At 40.4% G+C, this 23,595-nt stretch overlaps 1 protein-coding gene across 2 annotated transcripts in view; it reads right to left on the bottom strand.

Moving 5' to 3' along the window:
• Positions 1-23,595, bottom strand: part of PTPN14 (protein tyrosine phosphatase non-receptor type 14) — a 174,063-nt gene that overhangs the window by 115,631 nt on the left and 34,837 nt on the right. The window contains exon 1 of one of the 2 annotated variants that reach the window (XM_046681478.1): positions 1,993-2,096. The exons of the other annotated variant lie outside the window; for it this stretch is intronic. The gene's annotated coding sequence lies outside the window, so the exon portion shown is untranslated. Of the gene's footprint in view, positions 1-1,992; positions 2,097-23,595 lie in introns of those variants that run through there. 2 annotated transcript variants of the gene reach the window in all.

The following is a 23,595-nucleotide window of genomic DNA, read 5'->3' as shown; positions in this document are numbered from 1 at the left end:
GGGAAGTTCATTTTGTCTGGTGAAAATTAGACTATTAGTTTTTTCTATAAATTTCATTGCTATAGAATACCCAAATTATATCCATACATCGAATTATTTTTAGCCAAGTAAAATTCTCGTACAAGGTTTAAAACACATGCCCCAAACTTTTAGTTACTAAATAACTGTAACAACAAAAGTAGAATGGTCAACTTTTTAAATTCCTTCATTTCCCCCCTCCTAACTCACTTTCAAACATTCAATGGTGAGATGGAGAGAAATTTTTCCAAAAACACATTTTCCAATTTTCCTGTGCACTAACCATGTAAATGACCTTTCAAGTCTTTCTTAAGCTGTATATGAAATTAGAAGATAGATTCCTGCTATATTGTGCCCATTACTGTGATACTCCACCTACATGAAAGGCAGCAACAACATCCACGTAGAATATCGCTGAAAAGCAGGAAATGGAGCCAGAACATCCTTTGAGTAATCAAAGGCACTCAGAAGCAAACCAGTCCTACTAGGTATCAAAGGCTATGATTGCCATTGGTGGGGGGGAGTGCCCTGCAAAAGGCAACTCTGGGAGGACATGTAGTTTGAAAAAGCCCCCCAAGTAACTGTTGAAAAAATCATTTCCACAACTCCCTGCTTTGAGGATCACTGCCCTGAGGTTTCTAGAGATATGATCTTCCCACAAGAAGGATCTTACAACATGGAAGTTTTCATTTTTTACTTTACTGAAACTTTGAAGGCATTCAAAGCGCATCTTGAATATTTATGGATAAATTAATACATTGTCTGGTATTTTCTTAAAAATAACTGGGTGGGAGAATGACGTGGGGGTACAGATGAAGCAATACTGGCCATGAGCTGACAGTCGTTGAAGGTGGGAGAGAGATGTGTCAAGGCTCACACCGTTCTCTACAGCTTTGTATGTGCTTGAAATTTTTCATATTTAAAAAGTTGAGTTTTTTAATAAGTATTTCTTAAATGGTACGTTGTAAAGTAACCTGGTAAAACAGGTAACAGTACCTCTGCCCACTTTGCAGAGGTACCTTACAGAGAAAAGGGGTCAGAATCTTCCCTCCACCCAAACCCCTCCTGCCCTTTCAAAATGTAACTTGCATTTAATTAGATCAAATTGACAGAGTTCTTCAGTTCATTTATAAAACACGGCAGGAAAAAGTCTTTTTGTAAGTCAACTGACAAGTTGGATACAATACAAAGAACAATCAACCCGGCATAAGATGGGGAATTCTTCCCTGTCCAACTTGCATAATCCGCTGTATCAGCATACCTGACGGGGCTTCCTTCTCTACAGAGCTTTCTCTGTCTATTCATGCCAGGAATGCTTCGTCCTAAGAGACTCCACCCTTCTTTGAGACACAGTCGAATCTGCAACTCTCCAATTCCAGTTCTTTTTGCTGTCAGTGTCTACACCCACACTGATGGGTGCCCTGGAATGTCACAGCTAGTCACAGCCAGGAACCAGAATGGGAGATTCCCGCAGTGTCAGAAGACTCAGAGAGTGATAACGAGAACTTCCATTTTCAAAGCAGACACAGTGACAGGGGCACTCTGCTGAACATTATCTCCAACAGCCCTATGAGATGGCTATTCTCATTGCCCCCACTTTACAGAGTAGGGCGCTGAGGCTGGAGAGGTTAAGAACTTGCCCAAGATCACACAGTTACTAATGACAATATCTGACTCCATGTTGTTACTCAAGGAACCATGCTGATAACACCCAGAAACAGGGTTGGAAACAAGAACCCACTGATGTAAAAATAACAACAACAAAAGCAAGCAACCACATCCTATATGGAAGACTACAACATACCATCTGCAGCCTATCTTTGCTCACCCACAGTGGACTTTATTCAGATAGGGCGGAGATGGACCCTGAGGCTGGTGACCCATTTTCAGCTCTAGGATCTTCTATCCAGAGGGCATGGCAGCAGAATCAGGGTCCTGGCCATGCCAGAGCACCCACTCCCCAGTCTCTCTTACCTAGACAGCTTCCTCCTACAGCTCAGGGCTGTACAGCACGGTGGGAAAATCCTAGCACGTCGCATACACCCTCTTCAAAAAACTATTTCAAAAACACATTCACAAGAGCAACCGAAGAGGTTTTCCAACCTGGTCATATGACTCACTTGTCAAAACAAAAGAAATTTGATGAAGGTAAACACACCTTTAGCTTGCTTCACCCTTCTCTTGGATATGTGCCCTAAAGGGACAAAACCGATGGAGAGAGGGGCTCTTTGTGAGAGGCTGTCCCAAGTGACCTCCCTTAGCAAAGTTTTCCACACCTCCCTTTCCCGTTTCCTTCCTGCCCATGCCTGAGTTCCCTCAAGCTCCCTCGCAGGTCCAGGGCTTTCGGATGGGAGGACTCAGCCATGTCACTTCCTATCCAAACGCAAGCAGCAGCCAAGCAACTCTGCCAATGCTCTCCGACGGGGTCTGCACGTCCAGCACCCAGCTTCTCTGGGCCCATCGCCCTGTTCCTTGGTTTCTCGAGCCCCACCAGCGAGCCTCACCCAGATCTGGAGTAATATCCGTGCATAAGCCACGTACAGGCTGTATAACCATGGCTCAGAAGCTGCCTCACTTTCTGCATTTCTAACATGGGGGTGGTAACAGTCCCCACCACACAGAGCTGTTGGGAGGATGACACGAGTTAGTAATATACCAAGCACTAACACAGAGCCTGGCGCACGGGGAGCACTACTTATGTGTCTGCTCTCCCTGCTCTTCTTACTGTTGCTGTTTCACTGAATGTTGCAGGGAGCCCAAGGAAGCACAGACTGCCTGCTAAGTACCACAAGAGTAAAAACTGCTTTCCAACAAGCCAAGAGTTCTAGAATTTTTAGTTAAGGCTATTCATCACAAGGAGACAAAAGATGAATATAAAACAAGCCACGACGCGTCCCACTGACTGGGAACCGTGACCGGGTGCCCAGTGGGTTCCAGATATGTGACCACTCCAGTGAGTCAGGAATACAAACACGCGGTTCTAAAGCTCTGTAATGTAATCCTTCTTCAGGGCCAAGAAGCTGAATCAGTGGGGAGAAAGAATGAAAACAGGTAGGAACTAGCGTCAGCTGTTAACGAGTTGCATAATCCCAACTGATGTAACCAAATGTTAATTAGTAAATAAGGAAAACAAAGCTTCTAAACAGAAACGGTCATGCTCCACATAGGAACCTACATGGAGGTAGGCTATATCTACACATGCACACACACGCACCACAAACCCAACATAATTGTCCTTTCTTCTCTCTGTCCCCTGACTAGCAGAAAGAGAGAGGCACGCACGCGCGCGCGTGCTCACACACACACACACACACCCCTTAAGTGGATACTTGAAAAAACTTAAGTTGTATGAAGTAGCTTTCAGTGATGTTACAAACAAAAAGAACCTGTCTACCTCTAGTGCAGTAACCTGACGGGTGTAAAACCATTTGTTGGCATACCACCGCTCCTGTAACCTTCAGTGACCTCAAACTGAAGGTGGGCTCAGCCTGCATCAACACTGAGCAAGCCCGGGCCTCCGCAGACAAGATGCTGCAAGCAGGGGATGTCTGCAACCCTGTGGGGTGTGAGCACAGTAAGGAACAGGAGGGCCAAGGTCAAGTACTTCAGTTCTCAAGTTGGACTCTTAGCTCTGAAAACTTCAAAAACTTAAACATGTACAATTTCCTGCAAATTCATATCTAGCAAATAGAGCAAAGACTACACAGAGTAAACCTAATTCAAGAGGCTCCCTTTGCTCTCTTGATTATACCTACAGTTCAGAATGTGAAGGATTTCAAACTTCCCTGGAAATAAACAGCTTTCATTCCTCTGGCAGCAGAATCAGGGTCCTGAAATCTTTGTACCTAAGCAAAAAAAACCCCTGGGAAAATAAAGGCATATCTGTTCTTCAACTGGATTGTAAGACGACAGGAACCAACACAGCTTTCTACAGCTTTTGTAATCCCAATCCCTCTGCACTATAATTAACACTCACTCTGACTCCGTAATGCCGCTTTTGGGAAACTGATTGAAAATAAAAGCAACGGACCTTAAGGATTATGTATAAGGATGCTGCAGTAAACACTGTCTGTAGTAGAAGGGTGGGGGACTAAAAACAGCCTGAATATCCATAGTTGAGTTATGTCCAAATAAGTTCTGGCACAGCCATGTTATTTAGGGTATTATGCGGTTATTAAAAATTAGTTAAATCTGAATCCATGGACTCAGTGTGACATCCGTTAAAAATTCTGTGACTATGGGCTTGTTGGGAAAGTTGCAGAGAAATACATAAGGCAAAAACAAAGCAAAAGCAGTCATCTTGGATGTGTTAATGCTTATACAGCTTGGAGAAAGGGGAAACACAACATCTACTTTGTCTTTACACAATCTTTGGAGTATTAACATTACGTTAGACCAAAAAATTATTTTCGACCACTTAACCTCTGCCTCTTCTAAATACTATATATGAGAAAATTTGGAAGAAGTCTTCCTTCCGGAGTAGTGGTATATCGGCTATCATTTATCATTTCAGCGATGTCATCTGAGTGATCACTATGTGCCAGAATTGTGCTAAAGACTTTTACGTGCATTATGTCATTTACTCCACACAATCCCAATTTGCAGATAAGGAAATCCAGACTACATAACCTGGCCAAAGTCCCAAAGTGAGCAGGTGGCAGAGCCTCACTCCAAAGCCGTCTTTCACCATCAGATTATACCGTAAGATGCACAATTACCATACACGACCCCTTTAGAAACAACAATATTTAGAAAACTTACCTCACTAACCAAATAGCTTCCAGCACCACATACAATCACACTTTGATTAAAAGCCAAAGCAAAAAAAAACAAGAAAAAAAACACTTGGGATCAAGCACTCCTTTTCAAAATCAGAACTGATTAAAACCACTTAAATCCTGGAACTTGCATGATTTTACATTCTTTTGAGTTATTAGGGTTAGAAATGTCATTCTTTTTCTACTTTTAGTAAAAATTTTAATAATCTGTAATACTTTCTTATTATAAATTCATTATAAGAAAATTCGAAGTTATAGGAAACTAAAAGGGAAAAGTTAAAATCACCCATAACGTCACCCCCTAGAGAGGATCAAGTGCATATTTTGCGTATTTTATCCCATTCTTTTAATTAAGTATATTTTCAATTTGTTTACATAGTTGGGATTATACTACACTGTTTTATAGCTTTCATTCTTTCTGATTACCACTTATTATTTTCTATTATTACTGAAAATTTTTCAAAAACAAGTTTAAAGGGTTGCATAACAGTCTATGGTATAGATTAACATTTATTTACCCATTCTCCACTGTTGAAATGTTAGGTTGATTCTAATTTTTTGCTAATATTCAAAACGATCTGCCTATACCGCTGATGTTTTCTTTAGGGTAGATTCTTAGGGCGGAGCGTTATCAAGCCAAAAGCTGTATATTTTTAGAAATCTCTTATTGCATACTCCTAAATTATAGATTCCCAAAGGACTGCCAAATGCAGAAGCTATGACAAATTGCCATGACTTCCATTTCTTTACCTGTCAAATGACAGAAATAATGTGTTTTCTTAGTATTTCAATAAAAAGTTGCATAATATAAAACAGAAAGGAATCAAACTTGCAATCAAAAGAACCAAGATCAGGTTACATGCAGTCTTTTTTCCCCTGTTGTGTTCCCTTAAGCATGACTCCCCAAGAAGGCAGAAAAGCTTCAGTAAAGGAAAATTTCAACCCAAAAGCGATACATCAAAGTCCCAATGTCCTTGTGTGACAAGAGCTCTGGGCAGCAGAACGCCTCCCAATATCCCGTGTGCAATAAATGAGCTCGCTTCTCTCAACAGCTCCAGTGCTGTGTCGCAGAACCACAACCAGAACCGCAGCCAGAAGCAGCAGCTCCAAGGAGAGCTTTAGAAAAATATAACATGTTGCCCTCCATCAAGCAGCAACTGTGGAAATTACTTGGCCTGAACATCAAATGACTGTACTTCTTTATATTTATATATCATTTCCTCGAAAACTTTTATTCACTCAGCACAGACTACTGATTGTGGGAAATCCCAAAGCACAAGTAAAGACACCCTCTCTGCCTACCAAGTCGTAGGAAATGCTAAGTAAGCATAAAAACAGGGAGCAGCAGATATGCTGGGCAGCTGGAAGTGATCAGCCCAGACAGAGGCCAGGGTGAGAAAGAAACAAGAAGTGGATGAAAATGCGCACCAAACATCTGAAGACTGTTTTAGGGCTCAGGATAATCTACAAAAGGTAGAGAGGGAGACGGCAAAGGTGACATGGCTCAAGAAGAAACGAGCTTCCAGGGTGGCGAGGTTATAGCTGAAGATTATGTCCCACCTCATTTTATTTCACTTAAATGCAATATTGGAAACAGAAGCAATGGGAGGTCCAAACAAATACAACACAAGAATAAAAATCAAAATATTCTAGTTATCTTACTGTTACGTATGGTTTTTTTAAACTGTTCAAATTAAGCAAACACTGGAGCTGTAGTCAAGAGTTCTCAAGAATATGGCTGCACGTAAAGTCCAATTGAGAAACGAGGATTCTAATACAGCAACTAAAATAGGCAAGGAGGGAAGAATGAAAATTTCATTCTACTACCTGCGCCTGGATGCTCTTAATGGAGAGTGAACTGATTTGGAAAAAACGTAATGGCCCTGAGTCACTTATATACTAAGTTAGAACTTTCTGATGGTGGCTAAACACATCAAGGAAACAGTACTCAAGGTGACCATAAACCGATGGCTCGTTCCAGTAACAATCTTCCCTGTGTCGAAATTTTTTCTTTGTAAAACAGACGTAAATCTCTGCTGCTAATTTTATCTTTTACCTCCTAAAGTCTTTCATCTTGAAAAGGGCAACTGGGAACCATCATTTCGACATTACACCGTCACTTATTTAACACTGTTACCATGACACTCACTGCCTCAGATTCTCCAACATAAACAATCTTACCTTTCTTACCTTCTCTTTCTAGGTACTAGTTCATGGCCCTTTATCTCTGTGGTTCTCTATTAACTCTCAATTCTCCTTGTTTTCCTTTAGTTGTAGAACTAAAACAAGATAAGTGATCTTTACAACCTAACTCATTGAGATGGGCTTACGATTCAACAGAAAATATGGCACACAAGTTGGATTTTCCCATAAAATCTTTATCTGAGGGAAAAGATCTCTCCCTAGAGGAAGACACAGAAACAAAATGTAAGCCCACTCTCACCGGTATCAGATAATGAAAAATAGAAGAAGGAAATACAAAGTACATAATTGGTCTGGAATATCTACACTTAATTCCTTGCTCTGTCTGGTTACTTTAATTCAGTCAAAAATCAGAAATTTGAAGATAGAAGCTAGGAGATTGCTGAGTTTAAGTGGCAAAATAAGATGTTTTCACCCTTTTCCGAACTGAAAAATCACTTCAAATCGAGGAGGGAACAAGACAACAGCTAAAATCTCCACGTTTGAAGAAACAAGGAGATGGATTTGAGAACCCCCACATCAACACACACAAACACAGAAGAGAAAAACCTGCAAGAGCAAGCTCCGTTGGCCCTCTGTAAGCTTAACTTCGAGAGGCACAAGGTACCAACCGTTGTTTTGTGAGGCGGCAGGTTGTTTTGTCTTGTGAAGTGTGTAGGTCGTGAGAAGGAAAGGATTTGAAAGTAGGGGAACTGTTTGAACGTCTTTATTAGGAAGTGTTACTCCTCCCAGTCCAGATGGAACAGGAAGCAAGAGGGTTCTGAGAGGGCTGCCTCCAGGAGGCAAGAAAGAAGGGAGAGGGGGTGAAATTATCTGACAAGACTGAATCATATGGAAAGTTGTATAAGAGGAGTGTCATAAAGCAGCTGGAGGTGTGTGGGAAGACTGAGTCAGATGTTTAAAGAAAACCAAGCAAAGGAAAAGGTGAAGCACTTACCAAGTTAAGAAAAAACAAAATTGTGTTCAAAAAAGAAAATGTAATCTCAATACCATATTTGGCTTAGTTGTAAACATTACGTACATATTTATATTGAATAGAAAGTGCTGAACTGAGTCTAACCAGAGTATTAGTGCCGCGAATTATACTGGAAGGATGGTGGCCAGGAAGATGGAGTACAAATGAGCTTAAGTCCTTACCTACCTCCCACCACCACCACCACCACCACCACCCTCCTAGCTAACATGATGGAGCACTTACTATGTTTTATATTTTTTATTCTGAGTACTTATAGGTGGGCCCCAGGTCTCTCCTAGGAGTCAGGAAGCTGCCACAAGACAAAAGGCACCATGAAGCATCCCAGACTGAGAAAAGAGGGAAGCTTCTCGAAGAAGGAAAGCTCCCCTTGTCTGGCCTAGAGTCAGCTCGTGGAATTCCTTCAGCCAGGAGAAGAGGAGCATCCCACTCAATCTCAGGAAGCCCATGATAACCACCAGGAGCGAGGCCTCATAGCCAAGAACAGATGAACAGAGAAGGGCTGACGGACACTGGGCTGGGAGAAGAGGACCCGCAGAGATACAACTGACCTAGACCTCCAAGGCCCCATCTCCCACCCCTCAAAGAATACAGGAGGTTAATCTAAATGCAAATACTAACAGCTTTTATACTGAGCCTAAATCCATGAAGAGGGATGACCATGGGGCTGAAGACATCCAGTCTTTTATATATATGGGGTGATTCCTTGAGGACAGACATCTACAGATGCTGGCACTATTATGGACAGTATTACTGTGATCACCAATGAGTTATGGTCACTAAATCTTCACGGCTAAAAGCCATACCCTAATTTTACCAGAGATTATAGTTACCACTTAGGAAGCATTTTCTCCATACTAAATTCTGTACATATATTATTTCTACTACTCACATCTATACTATGGGTATAGTAGGCATTATACCCATTTCACAGATGAGTCAACTGAGGCTTACAAATTTTAAGTAACTTACCTAAGACAATACACTAGCTAGCAATGGAATTCACACAGTCTCCATCAGGCTATGTGGTCTCTCATCTTCCACAATACCTTAAAATATAAGCCTCTATCATGACTTTTCTACAGTCTGCAGGGATACACGGAAGTCAGTCTCTACCAATGGAAATAAATCTCAGAGCTCATGACCTACTAACAGTGTTGTATAAATCTAGGTACCACATTAGAGAAACATGCTCTGTGAGTACCCAGGCTTAGGACAATAGGAACAAAGTTGCTAGAGGGCCCAGGGCCCAAAAATAAAAGAAAGCACCGAGGTTAGAAAGGAGTGGAGGACTAGAAGCCAGTGTCTGTTCACTGTGTGCCTGGCGTAGGCTCTAGACACAGATCTGGCAGTTACCAGTATCGTTCCTCCCCTGTTTTAAAAACAAAAACAACCTCCCTGGAGCCTCACGCTCCTCCCAGGTATGAACAGGGGCCCAGCTTGATACCGTAGGACTGGGGGGGGGGGGGGAAGATGTGGGAAAATTCTCAGGTGTTTCCGTGACAAACTGGCAGATCCCAAGTTTTAACTTCGGCACTTCTCAGGAAATCTGGAAAAGTGGACCCACTGTCACCCAGATGCACCAACCTGCTACCTATTCATATGAATTGGTGCACTTTGGTCAAACTCTCCAGAGCATCTTTTCATTCTACCAACAGAATAATAAATACCAGATAAAGATGTGAGGGGGTGGATGTGTTCATCAATGAGGTCAGGGGAATCCTTTCACAATGCATATGTATATCAAATCACCACGAGGTCCACTTTAAATATCTTACAATTTTATACGTCGTTTATACCTCAATAAAGCTGAAATTTTAATAATTTGTTAAAAGAATAAATACCAGAAAAAACTATATGCTTTTATATTTTCACGGGTGAACAAAAATTGCACTGCACTTTCTCCCCTTAAGCCAATTTGAGTACAAAAACAAATTCAAGTAAATTATGCCTATTTTCCAAGGCATATCCTGAAGTCACCACTTCATGGGTAGTTCACATATGACTAGAGAAAGTAGAAATACAGAAAGGAAAGGAAAGTGAAGGAAGGAGGAGGCAGGGAACGAGTTACTGAGAGGTCTCAAACACTAGCCAGAGTAGAATTAAGGAAGGCAAGTCAAAGGCTTTTAAATCCAATTATAAGAGCAATAGGGCAAAAAGTTTATTGAACCTATACTTTGCAAAAAACATATGAAAAAGGTCTGAAAGCATTTTGTTGCGAGATAACATGTTAAACAGTGACTTAAAGATAAGTGGGCTGCGGGGAGGGGGCCCCTCTCTCTCTTGCGTGCAGGGGAAGAGGAGGAGGATGATGTCGGTGTGATCTCTAGGCCACATCTGAGACTGCACCTGAGAGAGCGTGAGGGGGACGCATTGCAAGATGGCTTTCCTAGTCTGCCACAACGTACCTCCAATATTCAGTCACATGAACCAGAGCAAACGAGCAGAGCTGGGACCCAAAGTCCACGCCCCAAAACACTGTACCCATTCAACCCAAAGACTCAGGCCTTAAAACAAGACACTAATGAATGACACAGGGGAGGGAGGAAGCAAAGGGTTTGGATATACCATATGGCACATAAGCCAACCTTTTAAACATTAGAGCATCTCCATCCAAACTTGACTTGGCGAGAAGGCAATCCTCCCACTTATGGGCCAAGGAAAGTAAGAGCAAGATTTGTCGTCTCTGTTAAATTAAGACTGAAAATAAGCCAAGTCAGACAGAGAAAGACAAATACTGTGTGATATCACTTATACGTGCAATCTAAAAAAGTTGGACTCTAAAAACAGAGTAAAATGGAGATGACCTGGGGGTGGGGGAATTGGGGAGATGCTAAGGGTACAAACTTGCAACCAGTTAATAAACAGGTCCTGGGGGCTGGCCCCGTGGCCGAGTGGTTAAGTTCGCGCGCTCCGCTGAAGGCGGCCCAGTGTTTCGTTGGTTCGAATCCTGGGCACGGACATGGCACTGCTCATCAGACCACGCTGAGGCAGCATCCCACATGCCACAACTAGAAGGACCCACAACTAAGAATATACAACTATGTACAGGGGGCTTTGGGGAGAAAAAGGAAAAAATAAAATCTTTAAAAAAAAAAAAATTGCGTTGTCTTTAGAAAATAAATAAATAAATAAATAAATAAAAATAAACAGGTCCTGGAGATCTAATGCACAGGGTAGGGACTAGAGACAATAATATCGTATCATAATCGTCAAACTTGTTAAGAGACTAGATCTTAATTATTCCCACCACAAAAAAGAAATGAGAATTATGTGATGAGACAGAGGTGTTAGCTAACGCTTATAATGGCAATCATATTGCAACACATAAATGTAGCAAATGAGCATGTTGTACACTTAAACTTACACAATGTTAGATGCCAAATATATTTAAATTTTTAAAAAGACTATATTTCAGGACAACATCCTAACCTATATTTTTAACAGAAATACATTGTTGCAAAAATTTATGTGTCAGGCACCATGCTAGACAGCAAGGATGAGGCTACTTAAGACAGACACAGCTGTGCTGTCCTCACAAAGTTCATCCGCCATAAAACACCTTAATGTCTCTAAAACAACTCTCTATACAGGCACGCAAAAGGATTAAAGTCACTAAAACATCTAAGCAGGGCAATGTCATAGCTGAGCACACAAAAGTCACTGAATAATGCACTGTCATAAGTCTTATCTTTTTTCTTAACAATATCTGCCCTTTCTTTAAATGTCAAATACCAGAACAATAAGGAACATGATTAATTTTCATGCATTCAACTAATTTCCACTGAGCAACAACCAGGTGTCAGGCACGGTAGACACAAAGATGAATACAATATAGTCCCTGTGTTCAGGAAGCTCATAATCTAGTGAGGATGAATTCTTAAGATCAGAGAGGGCAAATGGCCTCCTCTAGAAAGAGGTTTGACAGCTGTGTTTAAGAAGATTGGTGCAAAAGTGACACAAAGTAATATTATTGCCTTTTCCTCCTTACATATTTCCTCATAACAAGCACTAACATCAGAACAGGCTCTTGACCTCTGTGCTATGTTGGAATGCATTTCATCCAAATGAGCTTGTTGCTACTTCTCAAAATATGAAATGCACTTTACCCTCCAATGATGGCAGTCAAAGACATCAGAATTTTCCTTTGTCTATGGTGTGGCTAAGGTTACTCGTAAAGATGAAATAAGGTGGTATGAGGAAGGCCTTTTAAGATCTGGTCCCTGCCTACCTAAACCATGAGGAGGAGGAAGAGGTCAGTGATAACAATGATGGTGACTAGTAATTGCAGCTTCACTGCACTGAATCTTACTACATGTCAAGCACTGTGCTAAGGAGTTCCAGGGCATTATGTCATTTAACTCTTATAACAGCCCTATGACATGGGTACATTATTTATGCCCATTTTACAGAAGACGAAACTGAGGCTTGAAGACGTTGAGACTTTGCTCAAGAACACAAAGCTAGGAAGTGGCAGAGCCAAGTCCAAATGCCCTCCTGCAGCTGCCCTCTCCCCACAGGCACCAATCACCTGCAATGGGCTAGAACCCACCACGCCATTTCTCATCTCCAAGCCTGTAAACGCTCTTGTCTCTGAGAGGCCCTACTTTCCAATCTTCATCCAGCCAACTGCTACTTGTCTTTCAGAACTCATCTGGAGTCACCTTTCCAGGAAACTTTTCTAGACATCCCCTCTCTAAAGTCTGATAGTTCTTCTCTAGATTTGCTCAGCCCTACGCATGGACCGCCCCCTCCTGCCCCCGCCCCATCTCACAGCACTTATCCCACTGTGCCATTCAGTCATGAGCTGCTCAAAGTCCCGGGCCATTTCATATTCCACTTTGGAGCTCCAGAGCCAACAGAGAGATGATGCATAAAGGCATCATATCAATTGCGTTGGTTAGTCAAACAAATGAATAAGGAAAGAGAACCGAAGCTAAGGGCTTTTTCCAGGACAGTCTCCAGAGCCAGGGATACTTGAGTTCAAGTCCTGACCTCATTTCTTACCAATTTGACCAATTTACTAACTTTTCTAAGCCTCACTGTCTCATTTATAAAATGAAGGCTGATAAGTAGCATCTAGCTCAAAAGGCTGTTCTGAGGGTTTAGATTTAGCAACTTAGCTCATAAGTAGCACATAGTGTGTGCTCAATAAACGTTAGCTATTAGTAGTGAAGTACAGGTCAAAAACAAACCCTCTAATGATACAGGACTTTGCCATTGGTACCCAGTTCCTCTCTTACCTCCAATCTCAAGGCTTTGAGCAAACAGAGTACCTGCTCCTATAATGTGAACAGAGGGCAGAAGGATCACTTCCACAACCAGTCTAGATCCCTTCCAGAGCGAAACAAAGATCATCTAGGTTTTTCTATAAAGCTTTGAGGGAAAAAAAATCTTTCACATATAACCTTGAATTTAATCTTTTCTCCCAAGACAAGCATTTCCCTGGGACCCGATGACCTAGCCCAGAATAAAGCAGTTGCTACTGAAACATTTACCTTTGACAGAGCACTATTAGTAACTGTGCCATGTTGAACACTAGATCATACTTAACAATATCAGACATTTCATGCCATATTCATCCAAACATCCTTGGCCATAAATTAGACAACAGAAGTGTTTCCTATTTTGTATACATAAATGATAATAACATGAAAGATGGCAGAATTCATAGTTATATTTATGCTACTTTAAGAAATATAATTTGCCAAATATGGTATAACCCATATTCAGTAGCAGAGGAATGATTGTTTTTAAAATTACATCTTTAATAGGTTTTAAAAATCTATAGATTTCATTATAATAAGGGACTAACGGCCTGGAAAAATTCTGAAATCAAGCCTCATTTTATATGTTCTCATGATGCTGCAGTGTAGTTTTAGTTCTTGGATAAAACTGCGACGTAAGACATCTTCAGCGGCTGTAGACTGCCAATGCTGCTGGAGGATTCCAACTTCATTCACCAGTCTTGATAAAGCAAAGCACAACTGTAGCCCCCTCTAGGCTTATAATGAAAACTTTGGAACTTAGAAAGTTGGTTTTGGAAAGAGACTATGGGATGAGATGGAGACATGAGGATATCCCCTCAAAATTTAGTTCATTGGAGTAGCCTGCCAGAGCAAACTTCCACATTTTTCCTTCCATGCTTCATTTTTCTTTTATATCTCTCCCTCCAAAAAGGGCTCATTTACTATACTACATCTTAGTCTGAAAATCCAGAACATTAAGAAATGTACCTTTTACACACTATTTTAATCTACTCAGAGTCAGAGTGGATCAGAGTAGATGTTATAAGCTGATATGCTGGCCCATGTCAGACCCACTTTGTAGACATACAAGGTCACCTATGTATGATCAGGAGCTGCTCAAATCTGAAATACTGGTAGACTGATTATGCTAGGAGGACCTTTTACAGAACATACTCTTGTTGGCACCTATCAGAGAAAATAACAATAGTTTCTAAAGTTGCCTTCAACTTACACGAAGCCAACCAAATAAATTGTTGAGACCCTCCACCAATGTCCTCTCTCCCATATTGGTGCCTTCCTTTTCCTCTCTTTTCCCCCTTCTCTCCTCCTTACCTTACACATATGTCAGTGGTCTTGTCAGCCCTATTGCATAGGCTAGCATCCGCCAAGGTTACAGAGATTGGAGAGTCCTACTAAACAAACATATGCTTTAATGCTTTCTGGTCAAAATATGAGCAAGCCCTGGGTAGACTTCTCTTTACCTGCCGAGTTAACCAACTTAAACTGTACACTCCATAGTGCTCCATTGTTACCTAACATTAAGAAGTTAGAGCTACTTTTTTCTGAAAGAGTGGAAAGAGAAGATGGTAGGAAACTGGTCATACAGAAGCAGCTCTTACATGAACAAGGCAGAGAGAAGCGAAGCTAACAAAGTACTTGGGAGTCTAAAGGAACAGTGGCCTCCCGTGACATTTCTTAAGCCAAGAGTCACTACTACGGTATTGGATGGAAGACAGGGAATAAGAGAGGGTGACTGTGTTCCTTGACAAGATTCAAGGAAAAGAAGGAGTGAAGTATAATTAGCAACACTGACCATGTGTCATCTTCACCACAAGTGAACTGAAGGGAAAGAGATGCCTGCAAGACCTGGAATTCCTCTTGTCCGACTCACAAAACTAAACAGGTCTTGGAGCTTACTTCATGCCTCGCTTTAGATCAAGCCGCAACTGTCTGAGAACTGGGACCAGCATTTGTGGTGAGCTGTATTCTCTCTTCCAACCTCATACTGGAAAGGGATGGAGACACATCCAGTTACTCATTAAGGAGAAAAAAACCCTAAGGACATTATAATAGTTATGGCTTGGGATTTGAAGTAAGAGAGCTCCAAATCTGAACACTAAGTTTCAATTTTAACCTACTGTAAAATCTTAGGCAAAGGCCAACTATTTAACCTTTCTGAGCCTCAGTTTCCTAACCTGTAAGATAAAAATAATAGTGACTAAACTTCACAGGGTTATGGGAAGGATTAAATGAGATAATGCATGTAGTTATCAGAGTATCTGGCCCACAAATAAATGCCTAATAAGTTATCTATTATTATAGCTATTATAATTGAAAGAAAGTTGGTAAAAAATGAATACTCAAGAAATACAAAGATTTGAAAGGTGATACTAAGAACTAAAATTTGATACCTTCTGAAAAACAAGTAAATAATGTTAAGGTGAGGAATAAGAATTAAATGGTCAAAAAAATCTGCAGTAATGCTAGGAAACTATTTCCAAATAAGAAATAACATGCCTTTAATCCACTCCAGGAAAAAATGTATCTGGACAAGACTGAAGTTATCAAATTAAGATGAGGCAGAAAAAAAAACTTTTTGAAATAGTTATCATATACTATTTTAACACATTTTTCACATCCACAAATAAGCAACACTTCATGTTTCTTTTCGAAACATAAAAATAAAACTCTCCTGGCATTCTTGGTCCTGAGCTTATAATGTACTCAGTAATTTTCCACTTCACTTTTGTGCTCACAGATTTAGAAATGTACTTCAGTCCTTAACAAAAATATTTATGCTCTGAAGTATTTATTGCTTCTGCATAACTAGATCCCAGTGTACAGATGAGAAAGGTATCCAAGAGGAAATGTGGAATAATAGTGTGCAAAGTGTTCTAGAGCAGAAGGTCAAACTACACAGCATACTTTATAACTGTAACAGGATAGGGCTGGAAACAGAGAGAGGCTCAGCCCAGCCCTGCCCGGGGAGCTCAGCCCAGGTCCTCAGGCAAAGAATTCCAGCTCCAGTGCACAGTGACCACACGCATGACCAACACCAATGCCCGGGAACCCCTCAGGGAAAATGGGTTACTATTATCTACTCGACTTCACATAGATTAGCAAATCAGTGGTTTTCCGTTTCTTTTCCTTAAGCAACATCTTTATTCTCATATGAAACACTAAAGACTTGCTGACACCTGTATATCCTCTACAACACTCCCCCTCCAATCTAGTCCTAAGTCTTGGGACCTCTGGTGACCAGGGAACACTATTTGAAAAGACAAGCTAAATGAGAGCTGGAGAAAGATTTGAAAATCCTCAAGAAAAACGCATTTGGAACACGTAAATTTCCATCATTCAGTTTTAACTTGATGTACTATTATACGAAATTGCTTTGGTAAATCATAAAAAATCCTATACAAAAATATACCAATTTTCTTGAGTAACCTACAGAGAAGAAGGAAGAGTAGAATTCAAATATTTAATCAATCTATTCAGTTTAAATACAAGAAAACAAAATTATAAAAGTGCCAGAAGAAAATACATTATAAATGTGAAGTTATAGAAGTCTTCCCTAAATAAGATCCCAAACTCAGTAGCCATGCCAGATTTTATGGCATAATTTAAAATTCTTCTATGGCTAAAGACAACATAAAGCAGGTGAGAAGACAACCACTTAGGAGAAAATACTTCCAACATACGTAACAGACAGTATCACATGTAAAAAGTCAATATCAAACAAATCCTAATAATAAGAAACTAGAAAAACGAACAATTTATAATTGAAAGACACAGGGCTAAAAAGCATATGAAGATATTCAACCTCACTATCAAGAAAATGTAAATTAAACATGCATATGAGAGTGCATTTTTTATCTCATTGAAAAAAGTTAAAGACATTGATCATTTCTGATGGTGAGGCTGCTCATCAATGCTGAGGAGGATATGGTGTTATTTGTTGAAATATACAGAGGAAGACATTTTTAAGGGGAAATTTGGCATTATCTGTATAAGATACACATAATCTTACGTGTGCATGACCTTTAACCCAGTCATTCCACTTCTAGAAATCTATCCTACAAGATTCTACTATCTACGTAAAAAGATGCTCACCTCCACATTGCTTATAACAGGGAAAACTAGATACAAGTGGAACGGTGTAAGGGACAGGGTGCACATGTTTAAAAGAACTAGGATCCAGGGACCGGCCTGGTGGCATAGTGGTTAAGTTCGCAGGCTCCACTTGAGTGTCCCAAGTTCCCATGTTCAGATCCCGGGTGTGGACCTAGCACTGCTTGTCAAGCCACCCTGTGGTAGCATCCCACATACAAAACAGAGGAGGATGGGCACAGATATTAGCTCAGCGACAATCATCCCCAAGTAAAAAGAGGAAGACTGGCACAGTATGTTAGCTCAGGGTGAATCTTCCTCAGGCAAAAAGAGGAATATTGGCAACAGATGTTAGCTCAAGGCCAATCTTCCTCAAAAAAATAAGTAAATAAATAAATGAAAATCAAAGAACTAGGATCTGTACATAGTCACACGACAGGCAGCTGACCACCTATCTGAGTGGCAAAAGTAAGCGCAGCATTATGCATAGTGAATTTTTGTTCCTCATTTATTTTTTAAAACTTTCTTTACATTTTATATTATATATCTTTGTGCACAGGGAAAGTTCTGGGAGGACATGCCCCAAACTGTCAGCTGTAGGCAGGGTGAGAAAAGGAGAATATAAAATTCTATCGGCATGCTGTTCCCAAATTAATTAAACACACACACAAAGAAAAAGACAAAAGAATTGATGGAGTGATTATCCATGGGTAGAAGGATTCTGGGAGATTTTTATTTGCTGCTTTACAAAATTTTCTATATTTCTTACATTTTCTACAATGATCATTATTACTTTTATATTCAGAAAAATATTAAGACATGCTTCAAATGTTATAATAAAATGTTATAGTGAAGCGCTTGAGGGAGCTTTAAGAATCTTGAGAAAATTGTATTTATTGAATGTTACTGTTTCTGTCCCAAGAAGGAGACAAAAATCACAGAGCAAAGCCACGAGTGAAACCCCTCCTTGCTCTTTCTGCTTGAACACTCCGATTCTCCTGAAATGGCCCACAAACATGATACAGATTAATTTTAATAAAAGCATATAATTGAGTGCACGCACTAAATGCTGTCCTGGATCACTAAGAGCTAGAATAATTATAGAAAGTTCCAGGGAAGAAGGCAATACTGAGGTGGATCTTAAAGACGTCGAGGGGCAGGAGACAGGACACGAATCCAAGAGTTCCTCACATTTCCTTATTTTTCATCTTCTCTCAATCTGATAGCTCTCGACGTTTGAAAATTGCCACTTAAACACCTAGCTTCCAAAAAGAGACTCAAATATGACGATGCAATAATAAAATATATACTGAAATGTATTTAAATACACAGACATTATAGAAACATGCGTATTTTCAAATTCCCAAATTCCCACCCCCACAAGAAAGATTTCAAAGCTAACAGTCAACAAGGTACCTCAATACATTGCTGGTGGTATAACTTCTACGGCAAGCAATTTGGCAATATCCATTAAAATTACAAATGTACAAAACTTTGACCCAGCAATTCCACATCTAGAAATTTATTCTAAGACTCATATATGTGTGAAAAAACTTTGCAATTACACAGTCTGGAAACAACCAAAAAACTCCATCACAGAGGATAGGATAAACAATGGGGTGTCCATATAAGGGGAAAAATGAATGAGGAGGTCCTCTATACACTGAAATGAATGGCTTCTAGGACAGGAGACAATGCTGATAGAGAACAGGAGTGGTGTGGCATACTAGATGTGTGCAGAAAGGAAGGAAGGGATATGTATGTGTTTGCGCGTATACAAAATATCTCTGGAAAACCATACTAAAAACTATTAACGGTTGACCTCTAAGAGAACAGGGATGGAATGAAGACATTTTAGGCATAATCTTTTGTACTTTTAAAATTTTGCATTATGTCCCTCTTTCACCCATTCAAACAAAAATAAACATAACGTAAATTCAATACATTTTCTCTCTGCCCTCAAAAGAAAACTTCAAAGCCAACGCTTTACATAGTAAAATGATCCATTTATGTGAACTCAGAAAGTCTGCTCGAGTTCAAGGAACTCTAATTTTTTAAATGGTTAATCTGTCAAACTCTCTGTAAAGCCGTTACGTTATTTCTAATTTGAGTATAAATTTTCTAAAAATGCCCATGAGACAACTCCTAAAAAGAAAATAATACTCAGTTTTGTTTGATGCCTCCAAATAAAGAAACACTCTTCACAGCGCAGGAAATTCAACTTCAAAAGCCACTGCATTTCCTACAGGAACTTTTGTACAGACACATCTGTGCCAGCCCCTGGAGGAGGGGAGAGGGCGAACAGGTCTACCTGCCAGTGATGCTGCCGGCCACTCATGTGGGACTGGTGCCCATTCTATACAAAGAGTCCCAACTCCCGTTTATGGCATTTTGGCCTTAGACTTCATTCTAAGACATCAATGAGGATGTGCCCAAGAATAAAAGTTCTCTGCAGAATATTCTCCGAAATAAGCAACACATACCCACATGGGTCCACTTGTTGATACATTTGTGGCAATGATGAAAGATACCTAAAAAATAATCTTAGCAGCCTGGGACAAAAAATAGACTCAGGTCCCAGATTCCTAATGAGAAGGGGCCACCGATGCGCCCCACTCCCTTCCTAGGCAAATGTGCAGCCTCCTCTACAACACCCCCAAGTTGATTCAAATTTTGTGTAAACACCCCGACTCCCCAGGTTCTTCCCCAGACCACAGCTTCACCTCTCCTGAGTGCTCTCTCGAGAGGTTTCTTATAATCAGTGCTATCCTTTCAGCAACAGAAGAAAGCCACCAAGACTCTTCTTCTAGAACTCAGTAAATAACTCTTTTTCAGTTCCTAATACAAGTGGCTCGAAGACAACTGGCTTACTGAATAAAGTAGTAAAACCTCTTTTGAGAGGAACAACAGTCTAAGATGTCAGAACCACTAAGGGGCAGACAGAAACAAATGGTGAGTAATCAATTCACCACAGGTCACACGCGATTTCAATGTACATAAGGAATCTTAGCTATCACAGAAGGGGGTAAGGGGGAGGCCAGTATAATTTGTTACAGCTCAAAGGTCTTTGTAAGAAAGTTTGAAAGAAATCTGAAGCCAGCAGAGGACGGGACTGCACACCACCATCCGTGGGGCATGTGGTACCTCAGTCCCCTGAATCCTTAACATGAGGAAACACAGACCCATTTGGGAGGATGGCTGTGAGCACCATTTGGCTGTGCCAAATTCATCGTTTCAGATTTTAATAATATTACAGTGTGATTAAAATAATATTACAGTCGCATAAACCCTATGAGAGCTGGTTAAACACAGAAACTTTAGTCAACAAAAACATAATAAGAATTCTATGAACAGGCTGCTATAAACTCTTTAAGAAGTAACCCTATGCCTGTCTTACTCCTGTTGAATTTCTACCTAACACTGTGCCTGGAATGTATTAGAAGCTCAATAAACACTTGTTAAGAAAATAAACTGGGATCACCTAGTGCAGTATAGAGAAAAATTAACTTAATTTTTCATGCCACATACTCAATTAATTCCAAGAGTTATTATTTTGAAAATTTTTGACTGCAGTAGTTAAGATTCTAGGCTTTAGAGTAGAGACCTGGGTTCAATCAAGTTTTATTCCTCACTAGCCAGGCAAATGACGTGCACTTTATTAGACTGTTTTCCCGGGTGCAAAATATGCTTCATCTTCCTAAAATACAGCTCACAGAGTAGCAAGGATTAAACAAGAAAAATATATGCAAATGGTACCCAACACATCATAGGCCCTGAAAAATACCTGTAATATTAATTAAACATTTTTGTAACTTAAAGATAAGGAAAAATGACAGGTGTTTTAATTTAAGCTTTGGAGAAAATATAGCCTCTACTGAGAAATTAAAAGAAATTATCAAAAACATGGTAGAATTACTTGATTATATGAAAGTGTTCCATAATAAAACATAGCACAATGTTAAAAATAACAGTATCACAGAAAATACATAGGTAGAAAACATAAATGAAACAGTGTTTCATTCTTATATCAATTATTTGCATAGGATATACCCAGATTTCCCTCAAAGTTTTTTAACAAGAAAGTAGAAAAATTAAACGAGAAGCTGTTGAAATTTGTAATTTAAAAAAATCTATCAGTATAGATTATTGATAATATATATCAGCAGCCTAACACTAAAAAAGTTGACAAAGTATTTCAAAAGGAAATTCCAACCAAAAAGAGAAAATCCAATTAATGGAGGGATTCTGAGATTTAAATTCAAAATGTGAAAATCATAATACTAGTTTATATTTGGAGAAACTTACCATTAAAAGCAAAATTTAAATACAATTTTGTGAAAAATAATAATATTAATGATAAAACGGCAAGCACTATTTAGTGTTTACTGTTAGACACTCTTCTAAGTACTTGATAAGAATTCATTAAATCTTCAAAATAATCCCCAAAGGCATATAAGAGGTAACCTGACCTAAACACACATAGAGTATCAGGGTTGGGGTGGGGAAAGACATTTTAGACATGGCATCTTTGACACAGCTCAGTAATCAGAAGGACTGAACCTTATTTAAACATAGCCATCAATTTATCGCCAGCCTCCCGTCTTTCATTCTCATCTCCAACATGCAGGTGTGCATTTGCAAGACAAGATAAACTTTAAAAATAGAATTTAAGAAACAGAAAAATCAAAACCAGCATTGCACGTTCCCTTCAAACCTCATTTCAGGACGGTGACATTTCCGCCCTCTCCGGGGCTCATCTTTCCTCTCTGAAAGCAAAGTGCGGCCCTTTCCTATTTAGTGTTGTGACCCGACTATTGTGATGTTGGTTTACGAACAACCAGTTGGGGCAATTAGGGAAAATCATGACATATTTAGCTGCAGGAAGAGCCTCGACTAACGTCAGCAATAATTATGGGTCGTTTTGTTTTATCTGCATATAAAACGTTTCTATCTGTTCAGCAGTAAACATACCTGACTTCACCGATGCCAATAAGGTTTGCCTTCTATCTTTTTACTTGTGTTATTACCTCACTGGTGAGTCTCTGAACTTCCACAGTCAGGACAAGCCTAGAGCAACTGACGGGTCCCGGGACTCTAACCATTCTGTTCACAGAGCGTTCTCATCATTGAGAAGTGTGAGGGATAGTCAGGAAACTCTGGGACCTTCCACCAACTACAGACCTAGGAAAGGGTTATTAGAATGCTGCCAGTGATGCCCCCACTTCCCAGCTCCTCCCTACTAGTTACAGGAACATGGGAAAGTCAACTTCACATTAAAGAAGAGTCTTCCAACTTACATGACGGAACATAAAGCACCTGCCCCTGCCTCCCGCTGAGCCCCACTCTGAGAAAACCTTCACACTGCGCTCAAGGAGTCAGAAAACACATGAGGACTGTGGCCTCAGTCAGTGGCCACTTAGCCAGACAGAGAACCTGCCTGTCACTGCTGCACCCAAGCATCCAGCCGAGCCCCTGGCAATGGGCAGCTGCCCAAACAAATCATTACTGAGACCAGCTCTTCCCTGGGTGCTTCTGATGCATTATTGTTCCCTGATTCTTACAGCAGAGTTCTAGAAGTCTGTATTCTTCCCACTGCACCAAAACTGCCTCCTGCCCTCTATCACCTTCCCAAAGCTGTCACAACCAACTTGAAGCAAACAAATGATAGGCAGCACAGAAACAGGGCTTTCAGGACCAGGAAGCCCACAGACTGATGGCCCAGCCTCATCTCTTAATGTCAAGGGTAGCATATCCATCAGCCCTGGAATAGGACTCAGACGCTTCCACTAAATAATATATTTCCAAGGTACCACTCTGCTAGGCCCTGGGAAACTATGGTCAATGAGGCATGACCCCAGCCACGGCTAAACTCTATCGGTGGGGGACCAACAGGTGAACAGGCCTCAGTATACCCCAGGATGAGGAAGTAGGTCTGGGACTCTGGGGACTCTCTCGGCAGCAGGTAAGGTACATACTGAATCTGAAAGACAGGAGTGGCTTGGAATAGGACAGAAGTAGCTACCTTAGAGTAAGGAAAAGGTCTTGGTGCTTGTGGCAGATAAAGGGTGACAGAGAATGAGGAGTTCAGGTTAACTCAAGTCCCCACTTTGTTTAACTCGACAGGAGGTGACACCATCAGCAAGGTAGGGAATACAGGAAAAGGGACAGGTTTGAGGAGAAAGCCAACGAATTCCGTTTATGACATTCTGAGTTTGAGATACTTGCAGTCAATCGCGTGGAAAATCCAGTAGGCAATTGGAATGTG

Source organism: Equus quagga, chromosome 13 (genome assembly GCF_021613505.1).
Source record: "Equus quagga isolate Etosha38 chromosome 13, UCLA_HA_Equagga_1.0, whole genome shotgun sequence".
Classification (NCBI taxonomy): Eukaryota; Metazoa; Chordata; class Mammalia; order Perissodactyla; family Equidae; genus Equus; species Equus quagga.
Note: the sequence above shows the minus strand (reverse complement) of the source record. Positions and strands in the feature narration are given on the sequence as shown.